Genomic DNA, 12,375 nt, shown 5'->3' with positions numbered 1-12,375 from the left:
ATTTTTTGTCAATATTTATTTACAAAATAATCAGTGTAACACCAAGGCGGCTTCTAGCAATAAATGTACAGTCGCTCTTGCAATTTATTGTATTTACGCGAATTCCAATCAGTCATTGCACTGTATTATATGTGATCAGCCGTTGTACCACTTTATGTAAAACTATAGAACCAATGGATAGCTGCCTTTGCAGCTCTTGCAGTTTAAATCATATGAATTTTTATTAGTCATCATACTAATTTGTATTAGTCATCATACTAATTTTCTATGCAAAATTATAAGTTGCGTTTATGAATTCGCCTCTTTTTTGCATTATACTCACTAAGTGATTATTACTGTACCTGTCAGCAACTCTTGGTCAACCATCGATTTATGGTTAACCCTCCAGGCAATCCGTATGCTGGAATTTTCTAGTCCACATGCTTTGTATTATACAGTGCAGGTGTATTATTGTCACCTTTTCCCACATCAATGTTTAGCCTTCAGACCATATCTTATTAATTGGCCTCAATATCGGCCACTGCCTATGCTGATAGGTATTTTCTTGACTTCCTACAGTCATACCAAGCTGGACATGCCCGATCTCGCCTGATCTTGGAAGCCAAGCAGCATTGGGCCTGGTCAGTACCAGAAAGGGTGACCCTCTGGGAATACCGGGTACTGTAGCAATAAGGAATATACCCTCCGCTGATCAGCATATTTCATCCTAATTAATTTTGTCATTCATTTACTCCAATTGACCCTCTTTATAGGAGTCCAGATCCATTTAAGCCGGTTTCCGATTATCTCTACTATGATTATACAATTGTATTTACTATCATAATTTCATAGAGATAACAGGAACACTACATTTTCGCTTTGACAAACGTCTAACATTAAATACTCGCTTACAAATCAGTGGGTTTACAGTTATCTTCCTGTCACCCTCTTTATATAAGTGAGTCACACTTTACCTCATCGTCACTATAATTTGGTTTAATACTTGTTTTAATTTATATTGATGATACACAGCTATAATTATACAATTTTTTTCGTCTGTGAATACCATTAAAAGTTAAGTTTTATCTAATTCTACATACAAACCACAAATTCTCTCATCCATCTTTTCATATTTTCCATATATATATATATAGAAATTAAGTGTGCCCCTGAGAGACATAATAGTCCTCTTCTTTTTTGCCTCTTTGCAAAACAATCCCTTAACAGCGCTAGGGTCCCCTAGTGACCTTAGTGCCCAGAGTCAAGAGCACTGCCGGCAAAAGAGAGGCAGCCCTAGAAGAAGACTGCATATGGGCCTCCTCCTCTCTGAAGATGCCCCTGGTGAGAATGTAGCCTATCCAGTCACTCGGAACAGTTACATCACCAAGAATGCAATCTATGCATTAACTAGAAACCAGTGACACCGCAGAGAATGCATCTTATCTACTCACCAGTAGCCTGTGACATCACTGAGAATGCATCTTATCTACTCACTAGAAACTAGTGACACCGCAGAGAATGCATCTTATCTACTTACTAGAAACCAGTGACATCACTGAGAATGCATCTTATCTACTCACTAGAAACCAGTGACACCGCAGAGAATGCTTGTTATCTACTCACTAGAAACCAGTGACACCGCAGAGAATGCATCTTATCTACTCACTAGAAACCAGTGACACCGCAGAGAATGCATCTTATCTACTTACTAGAAACCAGTGACATCACTGAGAATGCATCTTATCTACTCACTAGAAACCAGTGACATCACTGAGAATGCATCTTATCTACTCACTAGAAACCAGTGACACCGCAGAGAATGCATCTTATCTACTCACTAGAAACCAGTGACACCGCAGAGAATGCATCTTATCTACTCACTAGAAACCAGTGACACCACAGAGAATGCATCTTATCTACTCACTAGAAAGTAGAAACCAGTGACATCACAGAGAATGCATCTTATCTACTCACTATAAACCAGTGACACCACAGAGAATGCATCTTATCTACTCACTATAAACCAGTGACACCACAGAGAATGCATCTTATCTACTCACTAGAAACCAGTGACACCACAGAGAATGCATCTTATCTACTCACTAGAAACCAGTGACACCGCAGAGAATGCATGTTATCTACTCACTAGAAACCAGTGACACTGCAGAGAATGCATCTTATCTACTCACTAGAAACCAGTGACACCGCAGAGAATGCATCTTATCTACTCACTAGAAACCAGTGACACCGCAGAGAATGCATCTTATCTACTCACTAGAAACCAGTGACACCACAGAGAATGCATCTTATCTACTCACTAGAAACCAGTGACACCACAGAGAATGCATGTTATCTACTCACTAGAAACCAGTGACATCACAGAGAATGCATCTTATCTACTCACTAGAAACCAGTGACATCACAGAGAGTGCATGTTATCTACTCACTAGAGACCAGTGACATCACAGAGAATGCATCTTATCTACTCACTAGAGACCAGTGACACCGCAGAGAGTGCATCTTATCTACTCACTAGAGACCAGTGACACCACAGAGAATGCATGTTATCTACTCACTAGAAACCAGTGACATCACAGAGAGTGCATCTTATCTACTCACTAGAGACCAGTGACATCACAGAGAATGCATCTTATCTACTCACTAGGAATCAGTGACACCGCAGAGAATGCATCTTATCTACTCACTAGTGTAAAAGCCTAATATATATCCTATATTAAACACGCTAAAAGGTTAATGAACACAGTACGCAATTGGCGTATGGAATACCATAAGAGTACGCACGTAGCGTACAAACGCGTGGCCGTGGATGAGACGCACGAGCGGCACGTTCGCTCACGGCTTAAAGCGTAAAGGCAAGCACGCTATAGGCTGCCGACTAACGTAATGATACGCTAGCAGCGTAGCGGACGCTCGAGACCACGAGGAGATCACGAGAGGCGCTGACGCTCACAGAGTTAAACCTTTGTGCAGTGATAAGGTGTAAATGCAACACAGTGTAACCTTGTTAGTTTAAAAGCTGTATGAGCGATTCTTACGCTCTAAGAACCCTTTAGCAATATAATAAACACTCAAATACCGGTCTAAGGGTCTAACACCTTTTAAGGAAATGAATGAACGTTCAATCGCAAAAGAATACACAATACAAGTTATACACTACCAAACTAACATAAAATATCTAACCGAGTTACTACACGTTAAAATACAACAAAGACACAATTACATTTAAAAGGGGGAAGGAGAGAGAGAATGGCTTACAACAAAATAGGAGATAAGTATGGTTGCAGAGAACTTACGCACAAGGGGAACAATCGCAAGCGCCTTTCTGGATATCCAGCTCCCGATTATCAGTGATGAGAACCGTTGAAAAGAGTAGAGAGCTGGCCCAGATCGGCTTGTCTTTATATACACTTACACACAGTACAGTACAATGGTCCCTACATACTTATTGTTCATTGGACACAGGAATTCGTCTCTGCATTATAACAAAAGGTCATAGGTTGGTTCATACAGGTGGGCTGTGACTATTTCAAACTGCTCAGGTGGGAGGGAAACTGGGTTTCCCGCCGCATGGGTAATAAAGTGCAAATATAGTAAATGTTCATAAACTTCTTATGTCCATAACTATACGCAAGAGCGAGTAATCCGCTTCAAACCAACACCGGAATATTGCTAAATATATTTTCTTCCGATGGATACTAAACACCACTGTGTAACCCCTGTCTGACCCTTCGTATCAAACAAAGAGGAATCTCTTTGTCCCCGAACATGCTATATTAACTAAACTTTCAGATTCTATCAAAGGGACCATAATCTACAAAATACATTACATGACTAAAATATGTTACGATTGAGTCGCCCGCTGGACGCACACAAACTCTACCGTAAATGCGCATACCGCGCGCCTGCGAGTGCACGCGACCGCGAGTATACGCACGCACGGGAGAGCTCATGCTCGTGCAGCGGGCACACGCATGAGGAGCATATATGGAAATGTGCAGCGTGATATTTTTCTGACTTTGACAGTCCACCCTTTGGCAGTCACCAATAACTGCCACTTCCTAAAACAGTTCAAAAAGAGAAAAATATATGTCATGTATAATACATTTCTATGATTGGGTAGGGGAGAAGAGGAGAAGGTGGGAAAACGGTATGACCTAGTGAGATAGCAGAAGCATGTGTGTATGAATCTATGTTTGGGGGGTCATGTATCATCGTGCCGTACGTGTTTTAAATCAAGCTTCGAGGTATTGCGAAGTATACATTTGAATTCCTTCTTATCCCGTGGTACGGGTCTGTGGATGGGCTGTCAAACTTTACCGAGCTCTTTTCGGCTTTTGGTTGCAACAAAATGGGGGAGCAGATTTTAGTTGATGATACATGAATAGGGGGATATGTGAGTGCTGATATCTGTGCCTATATTCCCTATCGACTATGTGTGTTTTACCTGAAGGTTGTAGAGATGAAGATAAGGAGCAATTATGGTAAATGCAGTCATAAACTATGTGAGTTTAATATACATTTGCCGATTGAGGTCTTGTCTTGTGTCTTGTCTTGTCTCGATGTACATGTTGACTGTAGTCTCCTTGGGCTTTTGCCAAAGTGCGAGCAAAAGCTTTCTCAATGTCCATAGACTTACAAAAAGTGTTGGGCTAGCGTAAAATTAAAGGTACTAGGGATATGGGGGGTCTATGGCATAGTCCATCAGTTGTCTGTGTAAAAGGTTGTCAAATTCTTCTTCCAAGCGGATGTCTTTGTACCTTGGAGGAAAACAAAGGAGAAACGGGTGAAAGAAACGGACCGTGGAATCACATTTTCATCACAACATTGTCTCTATCGTTGGGTCATAAACCAAATCAGTCGTTGTTATTACAGTATCTTCACTTCTTAAACTCATCACTCGGGCGCTACGTTTACACTTTGTTAAAACCCGAACGCATCTAAATATCAGACCGACCAATATGATGACACCCAGAATACACAAAAGAAATTTCCCTACATCCATGATAATACCTTGGGTCCATTATCCTAAACCAGAGAACCAATTTCGTGGGTTCAACCATGACACCCAACCGGTCAGCTCATTACCCACAGCGGCAAGGGTGAGATTGTGTTTCCTTCGGAACTCCCATTTTAATTGCAAAATGTCATCCATCTTTTGGTCTATGACCTCGGCCGGGTCCTCGGTGCTGTTTGTAATATATGTGCAGCACTTTATTCCATACTGAGTCGCTAGGGTAACACAATACCCGCCTGTCACAGCTGTGAGATAATTGAGAATCATCCTATGCTGAACCAGTTCTGTTTTATAAGCTTGGAGCTCCCTTCCGGTATACCTGAATGTGTCATCATACATTTCAGTGATATTGTCTAATAAATTTGCAAGCGCAGATATATATTTATAATTTATCACTCCTCTGGCGGTACGAGTGATATCTAACGCGATTAGGAATTGAATCCCGGTGGATTCATGGATCAGGTCAGAGGCCGGATGCTCTGTTCTTTCTATTAGGTGCCGTTTAACGATGTGCTCGTAATGAGTGTGAGTATAAGGAGCTTGGGCACTGCGGTGAATATCCTTCATTTTAGTGTGGGATACGGTCATTACCTCAGGCAGTACTTTTCCAATATAACATAACCCTTCTGAGTTTGGGGCAAGCCACTTATACGCCTTCCTCCCGCATATGAAATATGCATCATCGGGGAGAACATATGGGACGGAGTAGGACATTACCATATTACACATTTTCCATATGAAATCTCCTAACCCTAATTCTCCCATCTGTTTAGTACACGTATCAGTTTGTACGATATGTGCACAGTATCCTGGTGATACTTCTCCAACTCTCATGATCCTACTTCCTAGGGTATACCTATATCGGAAGTATTTCTCACTACCGGCTATGTGGCGTATAAGTTCTGTATCTGTAGGCATTCTATCGGCTCTGTATGAAAAGGTCATGGTTTGGTTATTCCATGACACTTCCCAATTTCCCGGCTTTCGGGGATTGGAAATGTTAAAACATACTAGGGATCTATCCACATGATATTGGTGGAGCTTCAAACTAGGAGGACTGGAGATATTAAACCTCCTGTCCACCGGCCTCCCACCACTTAGCTCAAGTACCTCCCCTATAGTTAGAGGGAATGGCACTAATCCTGATTTGCTATGGCCTTGAGGTACTTGAGAGCATACCCAACAATCTGTCTGATTTAACACTTTACCCACTAAGGAATGATAGTCACTCAATGGATGCCGGTCCATGTGGATATTAAAACTGGATTGGCATTTCTTGATACACCCATCCTCAACTACACTGTCACAGAGTCTACAGATACAGTTCTCTTCAGCTAACAATCCTTCACAATATCTATAAATAACATGGCTGCTGGATCGTTTCCGGTACTCGCCTTTGCTCGGTGATGTGTTGCTATTGGAAATTTACACCTCCGTCTCAGTCATCAGAAACCCATTCTGGATCCTTTCTCGACCTCACTGGTACTCTCACCGAAACAGACTGCTCTGGTCAACATCATGTTTAACAGGAAAATCCGTATCACAGTCTCTTGGGGCAAGTCCACCTTACAGGAGGAGAAAAGGAGAAATTTGTAATGGGGGTACAGAAAAAAAAAAAAAACAGTTTGAGGGGGAGAGAAACTTGTTACGATAATTAGTTATCTAGTCTTGTTGTTCTTCTTGTTCTGCTGTCATCTCAAAGGTGCTGTCTCTCAGTCTTCTAAACATTCTGGTGATACAATATTTTTTCTAGCTCAGCGCTCTTTCTGTAAGGAGAATAAATCTTGCATTACCATTTGTCCAACTAATGTGTGACATACCATCTATAACGTTATGAGAACATGAGAAAGAAGAGAGAGAGAGGGGAAAAAAACAACAAGGGATAGAGAACCGTTCATATATATATATGCGTCATATAAATCAACAATAAACAACAACAGAAAAAAAAACATTTTTCAAACATTTTTTTCAAGAGAGGAAAAAAAAACATTGTCAGTTCTTCCGTTCATCATCAGACTGTCACACCTGCATGTCCAATGGTATCTTTGCGCAGTCCCTTCCACCAGCATTTCCAAACTCCACCCTTTGTATCTGGCCAGGATACATTGATGCGGGTAGGTCATGCTGGGGTTTTGGTAGACTTCTGCAAAGACCAAGTAGCTATGTAATGTTTGAGTCCTGCCGATGACCGTCAGAGATGGGGGAGAAAAAAACATTTTATAGATACATTACAAATTTTTACCCGGTCATTCCTGTGTCTTCAAGGAATGACCTCCCAATTTATTAACAATAACCTCAGGCTTACCATCAGTCCTAATGATCACCTTTCCTGACTACATATCATGGGTGTGGCCCAAAATTCTTCCTATATGATCCCTGATTATAATTTGGTTTGTCATAATTCTGTTCGTGTTTCTGTCTAGGGGGTCTGATTTTATGTGGGCTGTTACAGTTGTTGGCATAATGCCCTTCTCTTTTACAAAGATAACAAACCCTTGGCTTCCTCCATGTGCCAGCGGCCTGGGGTTTTGGTTGATTTGATGCCTCCTTTAATGCTTGGATGCTCATCACCATCAACCGCTTTCCCTGTACTTCCCTAATTCCTTGGATACCATGGTTATGTTGTTGTCTAGGGGGTTGATATGACTTTTGTCTACTTCTTGATCTGCAATCTCTTGCAAAATGTCCCTCTTTGTGACAATGGTAACAAACTAACACATTTGAATTTCTCACAGGATTTTGGGTCTTAAACTGGTGTGGCTTCGCTGTCAGGGCTTGTCTACTGATTGTTATTTGCTTACTGCCCTGTGACTCCAGGTGTCTTTTGATGCTCCACTCGACAACGGCTGGGAAATATTTTCCTAACTGTCGGTTGATCTGCTTAATACATTCCTGAATGTGTTCCTCCGTTTGAGGTACTTCTGTGTCTAATTTACAATCAGAAATAAATTTCGCAGGGTCAACACTGGCGGGCAAACATGCCCTCAGCACTGTCCGCCAATCTTCGTTGGTGGGTTCTGTGGAGTTTCCTAGTTCTTTAATAAACCTCTGACATGCAACTAAATCTTCCCTGGGATCAGGGAATTCAGACATGATTGATCTCAATTCTGTTCGGGACCAGGGACGGTGCATTGCACTGTCGTTGACGGGAATGATTCCCTGATCGTCAGTCTTCCCATCGGGGACTGTGATCACTCTGACAGGACTAAATTCAATTACATCACCTTGTGTTGGTTTTACAGTATGGGGTACATTTGTTTGTGCGTGATATATAACACCGTACGTACCTGTGGACACGACCTCACCTGACCCTCCGTTAGGGGGTTTGATTACTGCCTTTACCGATTTGGTCGCGTCCACCTGGATGTCTGGTAGGATGGCTACTGGAAAAGGTGCCGACATCGTGCTGGGCTCACTTTCTTGCTTGTAGTCCTGAGGGAAGTTTGACATGGGGTGCGACTTGCACAGTTTAATATTTGTAATTTTTACACTTTCATTTTTATAAACATTATTACATTTGTTACTTTCATTCTTAATACAGTTACTAAGTGCATTTTTATCGTACACCATTGCGCCATTCTCTGCAACCATAATCCTCTCCATTGCCATGTCTCTCTTCCCAAGGTGAGAGTCAGATATGTAAGTTAAATTTCTTTGCATTTCACTTTCCTGTTGCCACAATTTTAAATCATCATAATGTCTAATACGCCTTTTTGAAGATTTAATCAGGCAAACTCTTCTCCTTAAATTCTGTAATACTTCTGGGTTAAAACTATTTCTCACACATGATATACCTTGCCGACCCGATTGGTCGGTTTACTAAATCAACCTGAACCTGGGTTGATCGCCCCTTACCTGAACAACTGGCCCCCATCTCTGCAGGTGCTGCTTTCACTACCTCTGACTTCAAATCAGGGTCTTCGGCAACCCTTACAGAAACCAAGATGCTCGGGGTAAGGCTGCGGTGGGGGTTTTGCTCCGAAGTCCGCCCACTTAACTCCCGTCCACGCTGGCCAATACGGCGACCAAAGCTCCCAGAGGTTCCGTACCCAACCTAGGGCACCTAAGTACGTCTACTTGCTCGGGCGTGTGGGAGTGTCTTACCCTCCCCAGCAAGTATCAGTCACTGGAATGTCCCTGAGTGATCAGGCTACTTCCCTTAAAATAAAAAAAATTACACAAATCACGTTAACAATGTGCAAGTAGCGTTCTTCTGAATTCAAGACACGCTAATGCACACAATCACATGCGGTACAATCGTATCTGCACACAAGCAACTAATCTTATGTGCGGAACGATCAGTGGAATCGAAAATTTCTGCTGCGAATTCCTTCAGCCATGAGCTTTGTTGGCCTATATGGGTCTCGCACCAACCCTCTTCGGTTGTGCTCTCTTCTTCTAGTCTGCTGTACCTGAACCTCTTGTTCTGTGACCTCCTGGTCTGTGACCTCCTGGTCTGTGACCTCCTGGTCTGTTATGTACAGCAGACTCTACTGCTCATTAATATGTCGAGACTAACAAGGGACGCCTCCCAAGCCACCGCACGATATCACTCTCGCTGGTGTACCTCTTTCTACTGGCCTATGGTTCCCACTTCCGTAATAAAAGAGAAATCTTATATATACACACTCTTACATTCGAACACTCTTATTTCTGTACAGAATTCCTTTCATTCAGTAATAGTCTAACCCAGAAGAATTACAACAGAGAAAGTCTTAATGTTTTAACTTTAAACTTTTTGGATTTGAGATAGATTTGTGTTATTTTCGCGTTACTTCCTTATCGCCTATTAAAACAATACTATCGTGCGGTTTGTATTATGTGGGCGTGTCCGTACGCTCCGTTGCGTGATATACGCTCCGTGCGTCGACCCTTGCGTTGCGTACGCCCTGCCCTTGTAAGGACACGTGTACGCAGACCAAGTACGTCCACAGTTACACACTACACGTTTATCAATGTGAATGATCTTTAACAGTAATCCTTCACTGACCACCACTCAAATCTCCCTTGTATTCTAGGCGAGATTGTGTGCGTGCCTTTTACAATTATTCCCTTAAATATTACTTTTAACTATTAATAACAACAAATGTCTCAACACGTTATCACTAGTGTGTGGCAATCAGGAGAATGAGGTACGGACAAATAATGCTAGACACGAAATACAGGTGTGTGTGCTTATGCGTACGTTCGCAAAACAGAAACTAAACAGGTTTTAAAAAACAATAACGTACTGTTCCTACCTTTCGGTTCTGGATTCCTTCAGCACTCCTTACTAAGCGAAGCAGACGCTTATCTGGTCAGCACTACGAGGAATATTACTTATCGCCTTTTGCTGACCGATAATGTTTGCTGAAATTACCTAGTGCAGATATGTGAAGAGCGGGCGAGTCCCCAATTGTAAAAGCCTAATATATATCCTATATTAAACACGCTAAAAGGTTAATGAACACAGTACGCAATTGGCGTATGGAATACCATAAGAGTACGCACGTAGCGTACAAACGCGTGGCCGTGGACGAGACGCACGAGCGGCACGTTCGCTCACGGCTTAAAGCGTAAAGGCAAGCACGCTATAGGCTGCCGACTAACGTAATGATACGCTAGCAGCGTAGCGGACGCTCGAGACCACGAGGAGATCACGAGAGGCGCTGACGCTCACAGAGTTAAACCTTTGTGCAGTGATAAGGTGTAAATGCAACACAGTGTAACCTTGTTAGTTTAAAAGCTGTATGAGCGATTCTTACGCTCTGAGAACACTTTAGCAATATAATAAACACTCAAATACCGGTCTAAGGGTCTAACACCTTTTAAGGAAATGAATGAACGTTCAATCGCAAAAGAATACACAATACAAGTTATACACTACCAAACTAACATAAAATACCTAACCGAGTTACTACACGTTAAAATACAACAAAGACACAATTACATTTAAAAGGGGGAAGGAGAGAGAGAATGGCTTACAACAAAATAGGAGATAAATATGGTTGCAGAGAACTTACGCACAAGGGGAACAATCGCAAGCGCCTTTCTGGATATCCAGCTCCCGATTATCAGTGATGAGAACCGTTGAAAAGAGTAGAGAGCTGGCCCAGATCGGCTTGTCTTTATATACACTTACACACAGTACAGTACAATGGTCCCTACATACTTATTGTTCATTGGACACAGGAATTCGTCTCTGCATTATAACAAAAGGTCATAGGTTGGTTCATACAGGTGGGCTGTGACTATTTCAAACTGCTCAGGTGGGAGGGAAACTGGGTTTCCCGCCGCATGGGTAATAAAGTGCAAATATAGTAAATGTCCATAAACTTCTTATGTCCATAACTATACGCACGAGCGAGTAATCCGCTTCAAACCAACACCGGAATATTGCTAATTATATTCTCTTCCGATGGATACTAAACACCACTGTGTAACCCCTGTCTGACCCTTCGTATCAAACAAAGAGGAATCTCTTTGTCCCCGAACATGCTATATTAACTAAACTTTCAGAGTCTATCAAAGGGACCATAATCTACAAAATACATTATATGACTAAAATATGTTACGATTGAGTCGCCCGCTAGACGCACACAAACTCTACCGTAAATGCGCATACCGCGCGCCTGCGAGTGCACGCGACCGCGAGTATACGCACGCACGGGAGAGCTCATGCTCGTGCAGCGGGCACACGCATGAGGAGCATATATGGAAATGTGCAGCGTGATATTTTTCTGACTTTGACACTAGAAACCAGTGACACCGCAGAGAATGCATCTTATCTACTCACTAGAAACCAGTGACATCACAGAGAATGCATCTTATCTACTCACTAGAAACCAGTGACACCGCAGAGAATGCATCTTATCTACTCACTAGAAACCAGTGACACCGCAGAGAATGCATCTTATCTACTCACTAGAAACCAGTGACACCGCAGAGAATGCATCTCATCTACTCACTAGAAACCAGTGACACCGCAGAGAATGCATCTTATCTACTCACTAGAAACCAGTGACACCACAGAGAATGCATCTTATCTACTCACTAGGACCAGTGACATCACAGAGAATGCATCTTATCTACTCACTAGAAACCAGTGACACCACAGAGAATGCATCTTATCTACTCACTAGAAACCAGTGACACCGCAGAGAATGCATCTTATCTACTCACTAGAAACCAGTGACACCGCAGAGAATGCATCTTATCTACTCACTAGAAACCAGTGACACCGCAGAGAATGCATCTCATCTACTCACTAGAAACCAGTGACACCGCAGAGAATGCATCTTATCTACTCACTAGAAACCAGTGACACCGCAGAGAATGCATCTTATCTACTCACTAGAAACCAGTGACACCGCAGAGAATGC

At 42.3% G+C, this 12,375-nt stretch overlaps 1 pseudogene; it reads left to right on the top strand.

Annotated features, from left to right (window-relative positions):
* Positions 1-550: 550 nt before the first annotated feature.
* Positions 551-669, top strand: LOC134967863 (5S ribosomal RNA; annotated as a pseudogene).
* Positions 670-12,375: the final 11,706 nt, after the last annotated feature.

This window comes from Pseudophryne corroboree, chromosome 10 (assembly GCF_028390025.1).
Source record: "Pseudophryne corroboree isolate aPseCor3 chromosome 10, aPseCor3.hap2, whole genome shotgun sequence".
Classification (NCBI taxonomy): Eukaryota; Metazoa; Chordata; class Amphibia; order Anura; family Myobatrachidae; genus Pseudophryne; species Pseudophryne corroboree.
The sequence above is the reverse complement of the archived record's forward strand: the minus strand, read 5'-3'. Positions and strand labels throughout refer to the sequence as shown.